The following is a 22559-nucleotide window of genomic DNA, read 5'->3' as shown; positions in this document are numbered from 1 at the left end:
AAAAGGAGGGGTGGGCCTACCTGATCTCGAAAGTTATTATGTAGCCGCTCAACTGAGGGTTTTAATTCCACACTTGAGGAACCACACACATTTACCGTGGCTAAACCTGGACAATCATAGTTTTACTCCGGTCACCGTTGCGGAATGGCTCTGGGTCTCGAAAGACAAACTAATGCAGAGGATAAGTCGGCATCCCATTTTGGGTACAATCTGGGCGATTTAGAGGGAGGGCAAAGACATCCGAGGTATCACAACATGGCCATCCCCATTGAGCCACATACGGGCTCCGGGTGTCCGAGAGCAAATCCCAGGTCATGGGAGGTTTCAGAGTTGGTTTGAGGCGGGTCTCAAAAGGGTTGGAAAACTCTGGAAGGGCAAGTTAATTGGAATCACTGATCTCAAGGAGGCATTGGGTAGAGGGAAACTATCAGTATTTCACTTCCTCCAGTTAAAAGGTGTACTGACGAGAGAAGCATGGAAGGAGAAAATACAGAGAGAGCTTACCCCTTTTGATAAACTACTCGAAACCCTTACTGGCAACAAAGGTTTGATCTCAATCATATATAAAACTCTAATAGACACCCGAGGGGGTTCCACAACTAGACTCAGATAAAGATGAGAAACAGATATGAATATGGAGATAGACCCTGTCCTATGGTCCAAGCTATGTAGGAACTCCTTTAAAGTTTCTATTGCGTCCCAGTATGAATTGCACACTGTCAAACTCTTTCATAGATAGCAATATGATTCCCATAGGCTGTCCAAAATGTTTCAGACAACAAGCCCCCTTTGCTGGTGTCAATGTGGTCAGGTGGCAACTTACTGGCACATGTGATGGGAATGCCCGAATGTGAGAATGTTCTGGGATGAAGTGCTTGGATGCATTAAAGATGTGGAAGGAATTCGATACGAGGCAATGCCTCTTCTGGTTCTGTTCGGGCTGGAGAAGGAGGAAGATAGATATGTAAAAGTTGCGGGGCTTGCTGGCCCTATGCTGTTAGCAGCCCGAACATGTATTGTTATAAAGGTGGAAAGCTGAAGTTACACCGAGCAAGAAGGAATGGGAGAATGTGATCATCAATATGTGTATCATGGAAAGAATTACTGCGGGTCTTCATGGGAAAGCCACCCAATATGACGTCCTATGGATGGACTTCATTGAGAAATACATTACTAATCCCTGACCCTGACATTTAGAGGATAGCTTTGCAAGGAGCCACCTATCGCCTGAGAATTGGGGATTGAAATTAATGGGATGTTGGAAAGGAAACTAACATTGTACCGGAATGGGGATTTGAATAGCACCTGTTGATCACTGATTTCTTTCTGCCAATTAACCTTCAGTATGACATGGAACACAAATCTGAATATGTACGACACTATTTGTGATTAAAGAACTGTTAAGATATTTTCTGAGACTACAACACTGTTTGTGGGGGGAGGCGGGTGAGGAGAAAACTATTTGTTCTGGGAACAAGGGGGTTAAAGTTTGAGAGATGAAAGGGGTATCACCTTTCTGTATCCTGTTGAAACATTATTTGCTCCATGGTATTGTATGTGTTGTTTTGAAAATGTAAACAAATTAAATTTAAAACAAAAAACAAATAGAAAGATGCGCACCAACCACTGACTTTCTCAGCGGGGATGGATGGGAGGGGAGATGAGGAATCTGTGGGAGAAGAATCCATAGAAAGAACATTACGGTAAGGTAATTTCTCCTTCAATGGATTGCTTTTCTCCGGCAGATTCCTCATCTGATAGACTCCCAAAGCAATAATAAAGGAGGCGTGCAGAAAGTCAAACTAAGAGATTCTGCATAACTGCCCTGCCCAAAACGCACATCGGAAGTGTGAGCCACATCCGGACTATAGTACTTTGCGAAAGTATGCAAAGACGACCATGTCGCAGTGTAACAAATCTCCTGGACAGGGACTCCGCTCTGCAATGCAGTGGATGCGGAGACCTCCCTTGTGGAATGGGCCCTAATGCCTGCTGGTAATTCTTTCCCAACGTTCTGCTAACACTCTATGCAGAGGATTATCCAGCGGGATAAAGTCTGCTTTGTTATGGGCTGGTCACCTCTTCTAAAATCAGCTGCTCTGGCAACATAGTAACTTAGTGCCCTCTTAGGATCAAGCCGATGGAATGATTCCCCCTGTTTAGAAGGGTGAGGAGGAGGATAGAAGACGGGAAGGTCGATGCATTGTGAAAAATGTAATTCTGACACGACCTTGGGAAGAAACCCAGGCCTTACCCGGAGTGAAACTTATTCTCGGAAAAAGCGTAAGAAGGGTGGCCTACAGCATAAGGCAAGTAGTTCACTCACCCGCCTAGCGGATGTGATAGCCACCAAGAAGGCTATTTTCAATGATAGAAGCCACAATGGGCAAAAGTGCATAGGCTCAAAAGGAGGCGCCATCAGAAATGTAAGGACCAGATTAAGATCTCAATCTGGGACAACAAAAGGAGTTGGCGGAAACTTATTTACAAGGCCTTTCAGGAATTATGTCATTACCGAGATCGGGAAAAATGAACCTTGATCTGGGCACCTTTTAAACACAGACAAGGCCACCAAATATCCATTGCCTGTGGTAACCTGAAGGCCTGAAGAGGACGGGGGCAGCAGACACTCCATCACTGCAGTGGTTAGGGCAAGAGATGGGGTCAATCTTGCGTTCCCTGCACCATGCCCCAAATCTTCTCCATCTGCACGCGTATAAAGATCTTGTAGATAGTCTGCATGCAGCCAGCAACACCTCAAGTACCTCCTCCGAGAGGTCCCAGTCATCATACCTCATCCTCTCAAGAGCCACGCATGTAGGTTGAGGGAGTCTGGGGTCGGGTGGTACACTCAAACCTCCGACTGGTTCAGGAGGTCCGGCTGCCAAGGCAACCAGTGAGGTGGACAGATGGTCAGATTCAGGAGATCAGAGTATCATGTTCTCCTCCTCCAATCTGGGGCGATCAGGATCATGGTCGCTCGAAATCTCTTCAATCTCCTGAGAACCCAAGGAATGACGGGAATCAGAGGGAAGGTGTAGTGAAGAGGGAAGGTCCAATCCACCAGAAAGGAATCCCCAAGTGCACTATTCGCTGGGAATTCCCACTTCCTGTTGGACTCTGTGGCGAACAGATCCACTGCTCGGGTACCCCAGGGAGGGAAGGCCTCACCTAGGGCTTCCTGGTACACTTCCCACTTGTGTGAGACCGTGCTCTGCCTGCTCAGAGCATCTGCCAAGGTGTTCTCTGTCCCCGCCAGAACTGCTGAGACCGAGATTTGGTTCTCTATCAACCAGAACCACAGCTGAACCGCCTCTTTGCAGAGTGGCGGGAGTGTACGCCACCCTGCTTGTTGAGGTAGTGCATGGCCACTGTGTTGTCTGTCAGGACGAGAACATGCTTCACTCTGATAGACGGTGCAAAGGCCTGTAGGGCTAACATGATGGCCCGCAACTACACCCTGTTGACATGCCACTTGGCTTCTGATGGAGACCAGAGGCCGCTCACCTGCAAATCCTCGCAGTGGGTGCCCCAACCCTTCAGGGACGCATCTGTGACGACTCAGGCCTGGGGTCATAGAGGCCGAAAGGGTTCCCCAGCCAATAGATTGCTGCGCATGTTCCACCAGCCAAGTTCGCGGACTACTTGGCTGGAGACCGAAAGGCGATCCATGGGAGCTCCCAGATACTGAGACCACAGGCCCCTCAGGAGCCACTGAAGGGATCTCATACGCAGCCTGGCCTCTGGCACTAAACAAATACAGGTGGCCATGAGACCCAAAAAACAGGGGACGGAAGCCGTTGGAAGAGTAGCGTGGTTCTGAAACTGCACCATCTGTGCTATGTTGCTGACTCTCTGCCTGGAAGGAAAAGACTTCCCTAATCGGGTGTCTGGGACTGCTCTGATAAACTGGAGCCGCATAACTGCCTTCAGATGGGACTTCTTCAAGTTGAGGGAGAATCACAGCCTGTCCAAGGCAGGTGTCTTCCAGATGAGACAAGACCTGCCCCACCAACTTCCCACGGATCAGCCAGTCATCCAGGTATGGAAATAAATGGACCCCAGATCTCCTGAGATGAGCTGCAAATACCGCCATGAGCTTGGTGAAGACCCTTGGTGCAGAGGCCAACTCAAAGGAAAACACTTTGAACTGATAGTGCTTGTCGCCAATGAGGAACCTTAGGACCTTCCTGTGCTTTTGGTGTATTTGCACATGGAAATAAGCGTCCTGTAGGACTATCATCACCATCCAGTCCTGGAGTTCGAGAGCGTGGAGAATCTCTCTCAACGTCACCATCCTGAATGTTTCCTTGCTCAGGAACCTGTTCAAGGCCCTGAGGTCCAGGATGGGACGGAGACCTCCTCACTTCTTGGGAACCTGGAAGTAACGGGAATACAAACCCGACCCTCTTTGATCGGGAGGTACCTCTTCCACGGTACACTTCGACAACAGGGCTCTCAGTTCTTGCTGGAGCTCCTGTTCCGGGTGGATTGGGGGAGGTGGAGGTCTGTCTGGAGGCCTCTTTAGGAAAGGGAGGAAATAACCCCACCAAATCAACTGCAGGGCCCAGGCACCAGAAGTTTTTTTCTGCCACTGGGGCCAATGACCTGCCAACCATCCACCAACCGGTGTAACGTGGGAGGTGAAATCAAAGCAACTTAGAGGATGAGGGCGACCTTGCTGCTGCTTGTTGGCCTCTAGAGACACCTCTGCCCCTTTTGGGACGCAAGAAGCGCCTCAGCCATTGCCTGGCTTGCAGGAGCTGTGCCTTTCTGCAATAGGGCCTATAACATATATAGCCCCTGCCCCTAGAGGCGAAGCTGAAGGCAGGTTTGGCCGACTGTGCCGCCAAACCTGGCACAGTCCTTGAATTTCTTTAATGATTCGTCTGCTTTCTGCCCGAAAAGCATGTCACTTTCAAAAGGCATGTCCAGCAACCTGTTTTGTACATTTGAAGAGAAGCCAGAAGTTTTAGCATAGGTTTGGCGCTTTATCACAACTGCTGAACCCATTGCTCTGCCAACACAGTCTGCTACGTCCAGGCCTGTTTGTAATGACTGTTTGGCTACCTCCTTCCGATCTCCACCAGCTGTAAAAACCTGTTCCACATGACATCCCTAGGGACGTATTCAGCAGCATGTTCCACTGCCTTCCATAAGCTAAACAAGTACTTGGCGAAACCACACGCCACGTTAGTGTCACAAGTCTCTCCCCTTCTCACCTGTTTTTCCTGTTTGCTTGCGACCTTCTTTTGTGACTTGTTTCGCACGGTCCGGGATTTGTATAAGCCCGTGCGCGGGTCTTCGGATTCCAGCGTGCTTCGTTCAGATTGACCAGGACAGAACTAGGTAGGAACAAGGTGCGCGTGCAGAGGCACGGAAGCCGTGACTCGAGCACGGGCGAAATCCAGTAAAGTTCGGTAAAGATTGAGGGGTGAAAGGAAAGGAGGAGGAATCAAGGAACCGGGATATAGAATTCAGGAGATTAGCCCCGAGTGAACTCTGGCAGTACAGGTCCAGCTACGGCGAGCAGTAGCGTTGATACGCGCAGAGCCGCGGGGGTGTGTCTGTTTAGTAGTGTGCCGAGCGTGTAACGTAAAGGCTGGCAAGCTGCGATTCGTATTGGATGGCCATGTTGGGAGGGTTACTGCATTCAGTGCTCTATGGGTCAGGGACCATGAGGTCCAAAAGGGACACAGGCGACGGTTCATGACAGTTAGTGGCTTTGAGCGCCATGCTACAAGAAGTGAACACCTTCCTGGCCAAAGCCTCACATTTATTCCCCTCTGTACGTACGCAGATTAGAGGTGGATGCCGCTGGTCTGGTAGAAATAGTGGCAGCCTGTATAACCAACCCTTCCTGGGAAGGGTGTGTGGCGAGGAAAGAAGGATCTCCTCTTGCCAGCCTATACTTCCCAATGAAATTGGCATTCCAGGTGGAATGGTACAAGGGTGCTGCCATAAGGAGGCTAAAGGGTTCTGCAATGGCTGGGTTGAAAGGCATATTGGGCTCGACTGTGGGATTCTGGTCCAGAATGTCAGGGAGGTGATACCCCTGGAGAGGGGTAGTGGACGCCTTTTACCCTCGGGTGTGAATTACCCTGTGAATCAGATCCTTGAACTTCACACTAGCGTGGGTATAGGACTATTTCTGCTGTAACTCCAGGTCTGGAGAAGTATCCAGACCACTGGCGTCATGTAAACCCTGAGCCAAGGCCAATAAATTGGCCTGGTCGTCGTAATAGTTGACGCTGCTGGCTCCCATGTAAACTGGGTCGACCGGGTCCTCAGGGGCATCATGGTCCTCGACTCAAAAAAATGGAATGCATGGAATCGAAGAAACCCGATATTGACAGTGGCACAAATTAGCCATTGCTGACTGTCGGCGCAGAGGGCTTGAGGATAGGTTTCGAAGCTGAAGGTTCTTCCGGCACTAAGGGACGCTCGGGTAACCGATGGGCATCCAGAGCCTCTGCCTTACTGCTCTCCAGCGACTTATTCCTGACAGGTGTAACACCAGAAGACGCTTTCGACGTCGACGGTGTCGACGGAGTGGTTGGCTTGGGGTCGGGAGCACCAGGTGCCGCTTTTGCTGCCGAAACTTGCTGGTCGGGGGCCAGCAGGGGCATTGCTAGGGGGGGGGGCTAAGGGGGCTATAGCCCCTGAACTTTTGGTTGTAGCACCGGATAGAATCTGAGGAGCTACAGCCAAAAGACTAGCTAGCCCCCAGTCCCAACAGTTCCGACATCAGCTTAGCCCCGGGTCATTTTCAGACCTAGCAACTCCCCTGGGGGCCAGAGCCACACCAACAGTACCTTGAGTCTTAAACATTTCTAACATTGAAGTCTTGAAACTCTCACACTCTTCTCGAGTAGTCGGCCCCGCCGAGGGCTTACTTCATTCCAAGGACAAGCTGGACTTGCGTCGATGGCAGTGGTGCCGCTTCTTCTTCCGCGAGTAAGAGGACGAGGAATGGCTCCTAGAATGGAGCCGTTTCTTGGTAGGCCTCCGAGGACCGGACGTGTGACCGCGCTGGACACTTGGCGACTGGTCGGCCCAAAGCCAGTTTCCTGGCCCTTTCACCCAGGGATTTCAGCTGCATCTGACCAGCACCTAGACACCATTGACAGCCGTCATGGGGGTCGGTCATGGACATTTTGGCCTCGCAATCGCAGCATAAAAAACATACACAGTACAATACGAACGTCGAGTAAACTGTGTGGAATATATACGATGCCATCCGGAGCCAAAGAACGAGAGCCAGACAAGACAGATCGATGATTGACGGCTGAGTCGAAGTCCACTATACGCCCATCGAAAAGCTTCCGACAGCAGAGCTGGATGATGGATATCTATCATGATGAGGAATCTGCGGTAGAAAAGCAATCCATTGAAGGTCTGCACACAGCACCTCTAAAACCTTGTCCTTCCAAGTCCCAGCACTCATATCTAAACTTCTGAAGAGCCATGCTTGTAGATTGAGAGACTGTGACAAGAGGTCAGGCCTCTGAAGATGTCAGCGAAGTGGCCAGAAAGCCAACACCAGAAGGTCTGTGTATCACATCCTCCATGCCCAATCAGAGGTGATTCGGATCAGGTGAGCTTGGAACCTCCTCAGCCTCCCCATGGAGAACCCATGGGAAGTCTAGAATCAGAGCGAACGCATAGTGGAGGTCAGAGACACACTCCACCAGGAAAGCATCTGCCAATTCCCACCTTGGGGTAAATTCCCTTGAGCAGAACTGCTTGCACTTCACATTGTCCTTTGTCACAAACAGGTCCACTGATGGTGTTCTCCAAAGGGAGAACATTTCTGAAATGTACTCCAGGCAGAGCTTCCACTTGTGAAAAATTGAGCTTTGCCTGCTAAGAGCATCTGCCAACCCGTTCTCTGACCCCGCTTCATGAACCGCAGCAATCTAGATTTTGTTCTACAGAAACCAGAACCAAAGCTGAATGGTCTACCTACACAGGGACAGCGACGCATAACCACCTGCTAGTTGAGCTATTGCATGGTTCTCATGTTTTCTATCAAGACCAGGAAATTCTTCCCCATAAGGGAAGACATAACAGCCATCAGAACTAGCCTGACCGCTCGCAGGTCCGGTAGACTGACGTGCCAAAGGCATTCGGCTTGAGATCAAAGCCCGCGCATCTGTAGATCCCTGCAATGAGTGCCCCAACCTTTCAGGGATGGGACCGTGACCACTTGAGCCTCTGGTTAAGGTGCCCAGAATGGCTCTGCCGCCATCATGTTCTCCCGGCTGGCTCGCCAAGACAGGTTGACATAAGTCATGTCACCAGAGTATTGCGACCGTTGACCTAGGAGTAGCTACTGAAAGGTGGGCATGTGAAGCCTGGCCTCTGGCAAAAGAAAGCAAGGAGGCCCAGGAAGCAGAGAAAGACTGACACTGGTAGACTGCTGGAGTTCTGGAACTGTGTGACCATTTGTGCAATGCTGGTGACTCTCTCCTCATAGGGGGTAAAGCCTTACCCACCTGGGCATCCAGGACCGCTCAGATTAACTGGAGCCTCTGTTTTGGTGTTGTGTGTGACATCTGAAAATGTTGGCCGTAGCCCTGGCCTTGCAGTAGCAGGCAAGTGTTCTGGGGATGGTTTGCAACATGCCCAGGAGATCACCTCGGATGCGCCATTCATCCAGGCATGGGAAGACAAAGACCCCGGATCTCCTGAAGTGTGTCAGCAACACTGGCATCAGCTTGGTGAACACTGTGGGTGCGGAGGTCAGGCCAAAAGGGAGCATTTTGAACTGGAGTGAGTGTCCTTAATGACAAATCCCAGAAAGCACCTGTGCTTCCGATGGATCGGTACATAAAAGTAGGTGTTTTGAAGGTCTTGCAACACCAATCAATCTTTGGATTGCAGAGGCTGGAAAATATCTTGTAGCATTACCATCCTAAATGTGTCCTTCCTCAGGAAATTGCTCAAGGTCCTAAGGTCCAGGATGGGACAGAGTCCACCTCCTTTCTTGGGCACCAGGAAGTAGTGAGAATACCAGTCCATACCTCTATCCTCGGCTGGCACCTCCTCCAATGCTCCCTTTAGCAGCAGGAATTTCAATTCTTCCTAGAGGTCGGGATCTAGCTATTGAGGAAGAGATGGTGGTCTGTCTGGGTGCTTCCTGAGGAATGGTAAGCAATAGTCTTGTTCCACCAACTGTAAAACCAAGGAGGCAGAGGTAATCTCCTTCCACCTTCTGAAGGGCCCAGAAACTGTTCCTCCAACTGGAGAAGCATGAGTGGAGTACTCAAAGAGGCTTTGAAGACGCTAGTTCCGCTGAAGACAAACAAAGAAGTCTGGTGTTTTGCTTCCTCCATGCTCCTGCCTGGGTGTGGGCCGCCATTAGAAGGGTTAGCATCATGCTCAAATCCAAATCAGGGGCCACAAAAGATGAAGAAGGGATAGAATGAACTGCCCTGCAGCAATTGGGCAACCACTGGAATGGTAAAACAACAAACCTTGCTCTGGCGTCCTTCTAAAAAAATAAAGTGTCACTAGATACCCCTTTACCATACCCACTTGGTCCGATTTGGCAAAGGCCAACAAAAACTTAATCACTGAGGAGGTGGGACACGACATCAGGGCCACTCCCTTTGCCTTACACCATGCCACAAACTTTCTACATCTGCACACATACAGGGACCTATTGGATGGTCAATGTGCAGCCAACAACACCTCTAGCACTTCCTCATCGATGTCCCAGTCTTTGTACCTCAGCCACTCAAGAGCCAAGCATGTAGGCTGAGAGATTTCAGCACATTCCATCCCAAATGAGACAAGACGTCCAATCTCTGAGGAAGCCAGAGAAGTAGGCAAAAGCCAGTTCCAGGAGATCATGGTACCACGTCCTCCTCGCCCAGTCCAGGGCGAAAAGGATCTGGAGAGCCCTGAATCTCCTCAACCTCATGAGAACCCAAGGGATGACTGGCAATGATGGGAATGCATAATAGAGGTCGAAGACCCACTCTAGCAGAAACACATCCCTCAATGCCCCACATCCCTCAATGGGAAATTCCCTGAAACAGAACTGTTTCCATCTTGTGTTGTCCTTTGTCGCAATCTGATCCACTGCTGGGGTGCCCCAACGAGTGAAGATCTCTGCAATGACGTCTGGACATAGCGCCCACTCATGGGAGGCCGAGCTCTGGCTGCTCAGAGCGTCCGCCAACCCATTCTCTGCCCCTGCCAGATGAGCTGCCGAGGCGGAGACGCTCTCCAGCATTCAGAACCATAGCTGCATAGCCTCCCTGCACACAGGTAGTGATCCTATGCCTACCTGCTAGTTGAGGTAATTGTGATTGTAATTATTCATTTTTAAATCGCTTATACACAAGTGAAATGCTTCAAAGCGATTCAAGGCAGGGAGTGTACAAGGGGATATCGTTGTCATTCTTAGACCTTGAAGATTCCGAATGATCTAACAACAATAACTAGCATGCTAGGCCAGATGCATTTCTACTGGTACAAGTGCGTGAACAAATAGTGGGGAGAGAAGGGGGTGTGCGGGGAGAGAAAGACAACAAAGACAGAAAACGTTGGTCATCACTGCGCCTATGCATAAGTATTTCAGGCAAAACCCAGCTAGGCAGGGGAGACAGAGGAGGACAGGACAGACAAACCGGCTAAGCCTAGTACATTCAAGGTTGTGCAAGTGCACAGTCAGGAAGTGCGAGGGAGGGGGACAAGTGCACCCAGTCCAGCAGGGGCCCGGGTTAAGTGCAAAGTGGATGCCACTCTCATGGAACGTTTTCTGGATGCAGTAGTGCAAGGTAGAGTGCGGAGGCCCAGAGGCAAGTGCAGGACTGGCGGGGGAGCCTGGGACCTGTGAGGCTCTGGAGGTGCACCAGGCGACCAGTCAGCGAAGTGAGCAGGTAGGGGAAGAGAAACCAAGGAGGGAAGCAGGAGAGAAGCGGAAGGAGTTTAGCAAGGGAGAGGGAGAGAGAAGAACAAGTTACTTACCAACTGTAACGTTCTTTCGACTGGATGTTCCTCCCACGTATTCCTCATCTTGTGATAATTCGTTTCGCCAGCTTCGCTGCATCGGTAAAAAAAATTCGGCAGAGGGCGCAGTGCTCGAGGTCGTGGCATCGAATGTCCCTCGACGGGCTCCGTACCGTGTCGACGTCCCCAATGGTATAAATGGCTCTAGCCGCGCCCGTTGGCTTCAGTTCTGTTTTTTCGAGGAAATACTCGTGTAACATCTAGGCGTATGCTGTGATTGATAGGCCCATCGTGAGAGGAAATTGTAAGAAAGTATAAACTATACTGTGGGGTAGGTTAGGAGGGTCGATGAGGAATACGTGGGAGAAACATCCAGTCGAAAGAAAGTTACAGTTGCTAAGTAACTTGTTCTTCGAATGGATTGTGTCCTCCCACGTATTCCTCATCTTGTGATAGACTCCCATAGCAGTGATCAATTTGGAGGTGGGAGTACTAGTTCTTGTTTTCATGTACAGAGTGAAGTACCGCTCTGGCAAATAGTCCCTCATTTGAGGATGAGGTATCTAAACAATAATGCTTGATAAAGGTATGCATTGATGTCCATGATGCAGCTGAGCAAATATCTTTTGCCGGGACTCCCCTCTTCAAAGCCGCAGAAGTGGCCATTCCCCTTGCGGAGTGAGCACGTAGCCCATCCGGTGGATCTTTTCCTGCTAATCTGTAACATTCCAATATAGCTAGAATAATCCAGCGGGATATGGTTTGTTTTGCCACCGCTAACCCTAATTTATGACCTGTGTAGCCCACAAAAAGTTGGTCGTCTTGGCGTAATTTTGCCATTCTTGCAATGTAAAAGCTGAGGGCCCTTTTAGGGTCTAGTCTATGTAATCTATTCTCTTCTTTTCCCAAATGAGGAGGAGGATAAAATGTTGGTAAAACAATTTTCTGCGACAAATGGAAGTCGGAAACTACCTTCGGTAAGAAAGATGGTTTAACTTTCAGAACTACTTTGTCCTTGTAAAATGTGGTGTATGGAGGTTTACATGAGAGAGCTTGTAGTTCACTAACCCTGCGGGCTGATGTTAATGCCACAAGAAGGACAGTTTTTAGTGTTAAAAGCCTCAATGAACATGAGTGCAGAGGCTCAAATGGTATACATGTTAAGAATTTTAGAACTAAATTCAAATCCCAAGTTGGAATATGAAATGGTATAGGTGGATATACATTTGTAAGTCCTTTCAGGAAATGTATTATTAATGGTATCTTGAAGTAACAAACCTCTTCTGAGGAGCGCTTAAAAATGAACAGCGCAGTAAGGTATCCTTTAATTGTTCCGATCTGGAGCCCCAGATTGGCTAGATGTAACAGGAAAGAAAGCACCATTGGTGTGCCACATTGAAAAGGGTCCACATCTCTATCCATGCACCAGTTACTGAATTTATTCCAATGACACCGGTACAAGGATTTTGTTGCTGGCCTCCTGGCCGAAAGCACAATCTCCATTACGTCATCCAGAAGATCCCAATCCTTGTATCTCAACCTCTCAGAAACCATGCATGAAGGTTGAGCGTGTTGACCTCTGGATGGAGAACCCGACCTTCCTCTTGCGAGAGAAGATCCTCTCTTTGTGGAAGACGTACTGGAGGGCAGATGGACATGTCCAGAAGGTCGGGGTACCATGTTCTCCTAGCCCAATCCGGAGCAATTAGGATCATGGTTTTCCTGAACTTTCTCAACCTCCTGATTACTTGAGGAATCACGGGGAATGGAGGAAAGGCGTACAGCAGGGGAAAATCCCAATCCACTACGAACGCGTCTCCTAGAGCTCCTGTCGGAGGAAATTCCCTTGAGCAATACTGATTGCACTTCCGGTTTACCGAAGTTGCGAACAGATCCACTTGAGGGGTTCCCCAAAGGGTGAAGATCTCCAGAAGGACTTCCTACTCGTGGGAGACTGTGCTCTGCCTGCTCAGAGATTCTGTCGCTGTGTTCTGCTCTCTGGCTAGGTGAACTGCTGATAGAGAGATTCCCTCTTGTATTGCCCAGAACCAGAGCTACATTGCCTCTCTGCACAGAGGTAGTGATCCTACGCCTCCTCTTTTGTTGAGGTAGTACATGGCCACTGTGTTGTCCGTCATTATCAGGACATTCTTTCTCTGTACGGAGGGCAGGAAGGCCTTCAGAGCTAGTCTGATTGCCCTCAGCTCCAAAAGATTGATGTGTAGTCTGGACTCTGATGGAGACCAACGTCCGCTGATTGTCAGATCGTTGGTATGTGCTCCCCACCCCGTGAGTGAGGCGTCCGTCACTACTGTTATCCCCGGCCATGGTTGCCAAAAGGATTCTCCCTTGAGGATGTGGTCGTTGCAAGCCCACCTATGGTCGATGAAAGATCTTGAGCAACTGCGCTCGGGACTTGCAGAAGATCTGACATATTCCCTCAGAATGGGGACCACTGAGTTCTGAGGGCCCATTGGAGGGATCTCATCCTCAATCTGGCCTCTGGCATCAGAAAAATGCAGGCTGCCATGAGGTCAAGCAACCTCAGGAAATCGATGGCCGGCAGATGCCGGGCTTTTAGGAATTTTGTTACCATCTGTTGGATGCGGAGAGCTCTCACCTCGGGCGGCGAGGCTTTCCCCGATGAAGTGGCCAAGACTGCTCCGATAAACGGTTTACAGTGATTTGGTCGAAAACAAAAATGTCGAAAGTCAAAATGTCGAAAAAAAATGTCGAAAAAAAAACCTTGAATTTCTTTTTCAATACGTGTTTTTCTTTCAAAATGGGGGGATCCCCCAAACTCCCTTTTTTCTATTTTTTTTATTTTACCCCTTTTTTTTGCTTACCGAACCCCAAAGAAAACATATAAATAAAAAAATAAAAATTCGACTTTTTTTTTCGACATTTTTTTTTTGACTTTTTTGTCATTCGACTTTTTTTTTCGACGTTTTGACCGAGCTGTTGGGATGGTACCATGTGGGACTTATTGAAATTGAGGGAGAAGCCCAGGTTGTGGAGGAAGTGGCAGGTGATCGAAAAGTGTTCCTGAGCTTGTTCTGGGCAGCGTGCTCTGATTAGCCAATCGTCTAGGTAGGGGTATACGTGAATCCCCCTTCTCCTGAGACTCGCTGCCACAACTGCCATCAGCTTGGTGAAAACCCTTGGAGCGGAGGTCAGCCCGAATATCAGAACTTGAAACGGATAGTGAGAACGGCAAACTGCAAACCTCAGGTATTTTCTGTGCTTGGGATGGATCGGCACATGAAAACAAGCATCCTGAAGGTCCAATGATACCAACCAATCTTGAAGCTGGAGAGCCTGAAGGATCTGAGAAAGGGATACCATCTTGAACTTGTCCTTCCTGAGGAATTTGTTTAATTTTCTAAAGTCCAAGATGGGTCTCAGTCCTCCGTCCTTTTGGGGGATGAGAAAATAGGGGGAGTACCAGCCTTTGTTCCTCTCCACTACAGGTACATGTTCTATTGCACCTATCTCTAGCAGGGTTATAACTTCCTGCCAAAGGAGCGGGTCTGGAATCTTGGTAGAGCTGGCTCCCGGTGGATGATCGTGAGGTCTTTTTAGGAAGGGAAGGCAGTAACCTTGGGCTACTGTCTCCAGTGCCCAAGCAGCTGAAGTAATGCCTCGCCATTCTTTCAGATGCTGAGAGATCCTGCCTCCCACTGGTGTTTTGGATGATAAGACCTCAGAGTGATTTGGAGGCGGCTGCAGGAGCGGCTGAGGGCATAGATGCCGTTCCTGAAGATGGCTTTGTAGTCTTTGCTCGTCCACCACGAGTGACATTTCTTCTGCCCCTTTGAAAAGCCTGTCCTCTTTCTCTACCCAAAGAGGAGTAGTATCAAAAAGGAAGACCCCTCCAGGAAGATGAGCCCGAATAGGGTTTCTGAGGCTGTCGCATGGAGGCACTAAGGGACTTTGCTGCCGCTTTCGAGGTCAGTAGTTTTTCCAGGCTCTCATCAGCCTTACTCCCAAACAGCCTCGAGCAATCAAAGGGCATGTTGAGAAGCCTGGTCTGTACATCTGGTGCAAACCCCAACTTTCTCAACCACGCAAATCTGCGTAGCACTGTGCTTGATGCCATGGATCTGCTGATACTATCAGCAGTATCCAGTCCAGACTGAAGACATTCCCCCATTGCCTTTTTACTGTCATTGACTATATTCAGGAAGCCTTCCCTTTCCTCGCCTTCCGGAATATGCTCAGCCGCCGCCGAAATGCATTCCCACAGGGTATGTGTGAACCTGGCCAGGGTACAGGTGACATTGGTAGATTTCAAGGCCATGCTACCCGAAGTAAAAACATTACGAGCCCAGGCATCCACCTTTTTATCCTCCCTGTCTGGAGGTATGGTTGGGTATGCTGCCTGCCTGGATGTAGTAGCTGTCTGAATAACCAAGCTTTTTGGAGTATGGTGTCTACTTAGGTATTCTGGGTCAGAAGTCGAAGTTCTGTACTTTTTTGGGAGATTGCTGTCTACTGCAGCAATGCTATCAGGTTTTCCCAGTTTTTCTCAACTGTTATTTGTAATGCCCTGTGAAAGGGAAGAACCGGATCTTTCCGGGGTCCTCTGACTATAATATCCGTCATATCATCTTGTTCAAATGTAGGGGAAGCTCTTTCCCAACCCATATACTCAATCACCCTATTCATCAAATTCCTATACCCTGAGTCTGCATGTTCTGCATGGTCAGGTGCAGCAAACTCCAATTCGGGTGATGTGTCTACACCACTAGCAGAATGCAGAGTTTCAGATAGGTCTCTATTTTTGTCTCAGGATTTATGAGTTCCTCTGGAACTTGTCTAGTTCCATATTTTACTCCAAGAGAAGTGACCGCTTCATCATCTGAACCAGATTCTTCAAAAATTGAAGACATGGACTTAAAGAAGTCCGATCTTGGTAAGGGTGTAAACCTTCTTTCTTCCTCCTCACAATTTGTAGAAGAAATCAGTGTTTTCTTCGAGGTAGTCTTCGAAAGAGTCGAAGGAACCTTCGACACACTCGATGAAGCCTTCGACAGAGGCGTCAAGGATGAAACAGGCTTCGGCATCGGAGCTGTCGGCGCCGATGGCGTCATTGAAATTGAACCCGACTTCGACAATTTTTGTTTCTTATGAGGGAATGGAGAGGCAGTCGATCCTCAAGGATCTCTCGACGACTTGTCGACTCGAGATCTATGGGTACTACTAGGTTTAACCATTGTAGTTCACGACTTCCCTGCGTCGTCCAAAGGAGCAACCGGGGTCTGGTTTTTCTGAGGTTTCTTCGAGGGTGTCAAGGTGGGGATCGGTGATGGACATCTTCGATCCACAGTCATTACACTTCTTAAACCCCGTCTTGGGAGTCGAAGCGGTCGAAGAAGAAGACATTTTCTTGACAGAAAATCTCGAAGCGCGCCGTTCACGAGAGCGAAGCAATCGGAAAAACGGAACTAAAGCCAACTGGCACGACTCGAGCCATTTATACCATCGGTGACGTCGACACGGTACGGAGCCCGCCGAGGGACATTCGACGCCACGACCTCGAGCACAGCGCCCTCTGCCGAAAAAAAATTTCCGATGCAGCAAAGCTGGCGAAACAAATTATCACAAGATGAGGAATACGTGGGAGGACACAATCCATTCGAAAGAGGCAGAGAAGAGGAAGGTCTTGAGGAGTTTTTGGAACTTAAAGAGGTCCGGTTCAAGAGAGAGAGAGAGAGAGAGAGGCAGGTAGGTTATTCCAGAGGGAGGCACCTGCAGAGGACAGGGATCTACCCCCAATGCTCTGTTTGGAAAAATGGCTCACCCACCGAGTTGGAGGAGGCTGAGCGGAGGGCTCTGGGAGGAGAGTATTTAGGAAGAAAGTGTTGTAGATAGTAAGGGCCCCGGCCCCAGAAAGCCTTCTGGACTATGCAGAGGGACCTGAATTTAATTGTAGCAGCCACAGGGAGGCAGTGGGGGGATTTCAGCGCCGGAGAGATGCAGTCCCCAGGCTTGAGGCTAAGGATAAGCAATGCAATTCTCTTCTGGATAAGGTGAAGAGGTCGGAGAGTAGAAGTAGGAAGATTGAGAAAGAGACTGTTGCATTAGCCCAGTCTGGAGAGAACCAGGGCTCTGTATACAGTGAGCCTCTGGGGAAAGGAGAGAAAAGGAAGCATACCTATGAGGAGGTGCAGCTGGTACTGGGTCTTTTTGGACATGTGTTAGGGAGAATTCTCATTCAATTGCTAATTTCCCTTACCTAGTGAATCCCCCAGCAGCTTTGCTGGATCTCTGGAGTTTATTTTTTCCACTTAGTAAGAGTGTACCCCTTTTTCCCACTCTTACTTGTGTTTTGCCATGTGTATTTCCTCTGTTTTTGTGATTGTGGACTCTGGAGTACACCACTTCAGTAGCCCCCTTTTGCGTGTTACACAGCACCATCGGTGCAGTGACACAGGGTTGTCTTTTAGACTTCCCACCGACTCCATTTCTGAGGCTGACTACTGTCCCCCAAAAAAAGGGTAAAGTTGCCATTAACTTTACTTAGTCATTTAACCACAGATCCAGTACACCCCATCTTACATGGACTACTAGAAAGGGTTAAATCCTTAGCCCTTTTTATCTGTACCTCCTAGAGCATTGTTTCGCTCTTTTAACATTACAACCCCGGCGCTAAACCATGGCGCTATTAGCACCATGGTTGGTGCCGGTGTTGTAACGAGTCCGCCATGGTGGAATGGGGAAATACCGCCCCATTCCAAGGTTGGCGGGGCGGTATTTCCCCATTTCACCATGGCCCTTGCCCATTCCCATTTTCGCCCCATAGGGCTCAATGGGACTGGGGAAGGCGCTAAGTACGGTACCGCAAATTGCGCTACCGTAATTAGCACCGAGGTCCCTTTGCGGCACCCTACTTTAACGGCTGGTAAAACCAGCCGTTAAGGTCGGGTCCTGCAAAGGGACCTCGTAAACATGCGTTAAGGGTTTAACGGCGCCGACACCTTTTACGGCGCCGTTAAACCCTTAACGCCAGGGTCGTAATGACCCCCTTAGACTTGGCTGGTGGCAGTGGTATCTACCCTAACTTTTCTACCGCGATTATACTATATAAACGTGGTATTGTTTTAGGCTATTATATTAGCCTCGAACTTAAACCTGCTTGACCAAATACTTTTACTATTGGCTCCGGTCGGGTTTATTCGCCATTTCTTTTTGTTAAAGTCCTTCTTGTGTTTTACTTTGCACGGCAAACCAGGTTTGCCTTCTTTTTTCACTGTCTTTTGGCGGGCTTCTGCCAAGAAGCCCTCTTCTAGGCGCCTGGGTGTCTAGGTGGGCTGAATGTGAGGGAGGGGTGTAGTCACCCCCTGCACAGGGTAACCTAGGAAATCCAAGTTGCACTTTGCCATGATTGGCTGAGGTGGTTGTCCGGGCCAGACAACCCCCCTGCTGTGTGATTGACAGCCAGGCTGTGTGAATGGGGGATTTTCGCATTAAAAGGCAGGTCTCTTGGGCTAGAAGTCAGAGTCGCTACTGGAACTACAAGGAACCGAAGAGAAGCGGAGAAGAAGTCGACTGCTGCAACTATCCCGTCCTGGTGAAGCCCTGCTGCAGTCCTGAGCTATCTACCCTTCGACGACCAGAGAAGATCCAGTCCGGAGTCTTCTTCCCCTGAGCTTGGTGGGGATAACCATCTCATTTTCTACAGCCAGAGGATCCCCTTTGTGGTCGAAATCACTGCACACTGCTGTAGTGGTCCGGATAGCCACCTGAAGAGCCTCTCCTTTTTTTTAAGGAACGCATCTTTTATTCACCGTCGCTGCTGCCGGCTTCAGCCCTGTGTGATGCAGACACCTCCAGACATCCTCCTTCTGATCGAAGCTCCAGGAACCGAGGGTCTGCAGGAAACCACCAGGGACAACGGTCGTAGCACCAGCTTCTTCATTGAATAAGGTACTGTGTCCTGCTCGAGGAATTTGGATGAATCCCTTTTCTTCGTCTCCAAGGCTTGCCCTTGTCTTCCCTTCTTCTTATAACTTTTGCTTCCTCTGTTGACAATATCTAAGTACTCCTGGCTACGCTGAATCGTGAACTATCTGACTGTGTGATCCTCGACAACAGGAACCCGGTTCCACTTGACACTGGCTCCGGCCTATTGACTTTTGAATTTCTATCTAAGAGTGTTCCCTGATTCTGTCTACCTTGACAAAAGTATTGCCTATGATTTTTGCCCCCAACTCTCTCTGGGTATCTCAGGTGCTAAGTGTGTTTTTGCTCCGGTAACATTTCTTGCCGTGGATACGTGTTTCTTTAATAAGACCAAACTGTCATTACTGTCAAAAAGTGATCGCAAGTGTATTCCCGGTAACGTCCTTTGTTTCATAACACCGGTCGGCTAAAACACAGGGTACTTACCTTGAAGTCTAGCGTACAAAGTGAATTGGTTAGTTGTAGTGTATTTTACGTGTGGTTTTTGAATTAATAGAAGTGTCGTGTTTATAACAAACGGTTTTAAAATAAATTTACTTATGTTTTTTTTCCTGAAACCTTGAGTCAGTGTTTGCTTGAGTCACAGTAATTGTGGCCCCTTTGTGTAATCTCTGCTACTGGTCATATACTCTTCAGATAAGCCTGGCTGCTCTGCTACTGCTACCACTTTAACATAGTAGTACAGGCTTGTACCAAAGGTAAAACTTGTATTGCCACCTGTAGTCTTAATTGTGTGTAGTGGTCCCTAAGGGCAGTGCACAGGATTCTGCCTAACAACTTGTCCGAGATGTGAGAAGAGAAGGAGAGAGTAGAGTCAAAGATGACACCCAGATGTTTGCCTTAATAGTTGGTGAGGGCGCAGGACCAAGGGTGGCTGGGCAGAGTTAAAGTGGGAAAGCAGGAGCAAGGGTCCCAATGAGGAAGTTCCCTGTCTTACTGGCATTAAGGCAGAGGTCATTAGCAGAACATCAGGATTGAATTGCAGACCGACAGTAAGGGATGAGCGAGGAGGAGGAAGCGGCTAAGGGTAGCCTGAAAGAGAGCTGTGTGTCATCCGCATAACTCTGAAAGTTGAAGCTGAAGGCAGAGATTATGTGGGCCAAAGGGGCCATGTAGACATTGAAAAACCCGGTGGATAGATTAGATCCCTGGGGGACACCACAATTAGAGAGGGTGATAGCGTAGAGAAAAGACCCAAGTTCTACCTGGGTAGGACGGTCGGAGAGAAAGGATGCTAGCCACGCCAGGGCCTGATCAGTGATGCACAGGATCTCACGGAGACGGTTTACCATATAAAAAGCAGAGGATTGGTCAAGGAGAATGAGGACAGAGGGAGAGTTAGAGTCAAGGTTTGAGAGCAGGTCTCACTGGTATTCAGAAGAGCAGTTTCTGTGCCTCTGGATGCTCTAAACCCAGACTGATGGTCATGGAGACAACCAACAAATTCAGTGTGTAGGGTAAGCTGAGAGATAGCCAACTTCTCCAGGAGTTTGCCCAGGAAAAGAGTGATGGAGATCCGAGTGATAGTTTGCCCGAATAGTAGGGTCGGCAGAGGGTTTTTTGAGCAGAGGGTGCACAAGATAATGCTTGAGAGAAGTGGGGAAAACTCCAGTGGCGAAGGAGAGGTTGCAGAGGTCTGTCAAGGCTGGGCCTAGAGAATCAATGTTGTCCTTGATGGTTTTGGAGGGGGAGAGGTTCACCTGTTTGGAAGCTTTCATAGACCAGACTTGTCTGGAGCCCTCCTCAGGTGTGACAGGGGAGAGGGAGGAGAGAAGAGGGGGAGTGGTGGGAGACGCCGAGTGGGGCCCAGGAGATGATGGTGCACGGGTGGGTGCAGAGGAGACAGAAGACAGGATGTCCTGTGTTTTGGTAGTGAAATGTGCAGCCACGGCCGGGCAAAGTGCCTGGGTGGGTGCAGTAGAGGAAGAGGCTGCAGTAGGATTGGCCAATTCCTTACAGACTTTGAAAAGTTGGGCTGTGTTGTTGGATGCCGCGGAGATGTAGGCTTGAATAATGACTCTTTTCTTGGATGGGTTACAGAGTTCATATTGCCTTTGCAAAAGACGGCACGCCAGCTTGTCAGAGGGTGTGCCTGATGATCCCCATTTCCGTTCCGCTGCCCTGCACTAGCGTTTAAGGTCAGCCAGGTCAGAGTCGTACCAAGAGTGTCACTTTTTGGCCGGCTTAGTCAGCCACTGACACTTTTTTCATGGGACTTGAAGGTGGGAGGCAGTGCAAGGTGTGCCAGTGCTAAGGGAGAGGAAAGCTTCAAGTGAAAGGAGAGAACAGAGTGATCAGTCCATGCGAGCGGGGTATTGAGAGGGATAGAGAGAGGGATGCCTGTGGAGATAAGGGCATCCAATGTGTGACCAGCAGTGTGCGTCGGACCAGAGGGTAGAATGGAGAGAGGGAGTCACATAGGCTGCGGAACACGCCTGGAGAGTCAGGTGAGTCAATATGGATGTTGAGATCCCCCAGCAGGAGGAGTTTGGGGAGGAGGAAAGGAGAGAAGATCAGGTCAGCCCATTCCTAAGGAAGAGGGTGCACTGGCCTGGCAGAAGGAAGAGGTGAAAAGGAAAGTCTTGAGGAGCTTCTAGCCGGAATTTGAGGAGTTCCGGCTCAAGACTGAGAGGAAGGAGGAGGCTGTTCCAGAGGAGGGAGCCAGCTGAGGAGTAAGATCAGCCACCTGCTCGCTGTTTGGAGAAGCGCTTGACACGCAGAAAGTTGGCACCAGAGGAGCGTAAAGATCTGGAGAGAGAGTATTTGGTGAGAGCCAGTTTTAGATTCGTGGTCCCCGACCCCAGAAAGCCTTATGGATGATGCAGAGGGATTTGAATTTGATCCTTGCAGCAACCGGGAGCCAGTGGAGAGATTGTAGGGCTAGAGATATGCAGTCCCTGGGCCTGAGGCCAAGGCTTGCAGCCCTATTCTGGATAAGTTGGAGGGGACTTAGAGAGGAAGATGGTATATTAAGGAAAGGGCTGTTGCAGTAGTCAAGCCTAAAGACTACCAGAGCTCTAGAGACATTGAGCTTCTGGGGGGAAGTGAGGAAAGGAAGGATTCCTTTGAGGAGGTGGAGTTGAAAGTGGGCCTTCTTGTCAAGGCCCTGGATGTGAGGTAGGAAGAAAAGAGAGGAGTTGAAGATGACTCCAAGGTTTCTGGCTTCAGATGAAGGAGAAGGGGGAGAACCCATAGAGGGTGGCCAGAGTGAAGGGAAGAAAGAGGGAGCAGGAGTCCCAATGGGAAGGATCTCAGTCTTGCTGGCGTTGAGGCAGAGATCATTTGAGGCACACCAGGGCTGGACGGCAGATAGGCAGTCCGGAAGGATGGAGGAAGTAAGGAGAGGATCAGAGGGAAGTTTGAAGAAGAGTTGTGTGTCATCTGCATAATATTCGAAGTAAGGGGTGAAAGTGGAATTTAGGTGTGCAAGCCGAGCAAGATAGATGTTAAAGAGCCGGGGAGAAAGGTTGGAGCCCTGGGGAACCCTACAGGTGGAGATAGAGGTGGCAGCGGAGAAAGAGCCCAGGATAACCTGGGAGGGACGTCAGTGAGGAAGGAGGTCAACCAGTCCAGTGCCCGCTCCGAGATACCAACGGTATTGTAGAGCAGTTTTATGAGGATGGAGTGGTTCA

At 49.4% G+C, this 22559-nt stretch overlaps 1 protein-coding gene across 21 annotated transcripts in view; it reads right to left on the bottom strand.

Moving 5' to 3' along the window:
- Positions 1-22559, bottom strand: part of UNC80 (unc-80 homolog, NALCN channel complex subunit) — a 3486058-nt gene that overhangs the window by 784915 nt on the left and 2678584 nt on the right. The gene's annotated exons all lie outside the window — the stretch shown is intronic.

Source organism: Ambystoma mexicanum, chromosome 9 (assembly GCF_040938575.1).
Source record: "Ambystoma mexicanum isolate Mex_15411 chromosome 9, UKY_AmexF1_1, whole genome shotgun sequence".
Classification (NCBI taxonomy): domain Eukaryota; kingdom Metazoa; phylum Chordata; class Amphibia; order Caudata; family Ambystomatidae; genus Ambystoma; species Ambystoma mexicanum.
The sequence above is the reverse complement of the archived record's forward strand: the minus strand, read 5'-3'. Positions and strand labels throughout refer to the sequence as shown.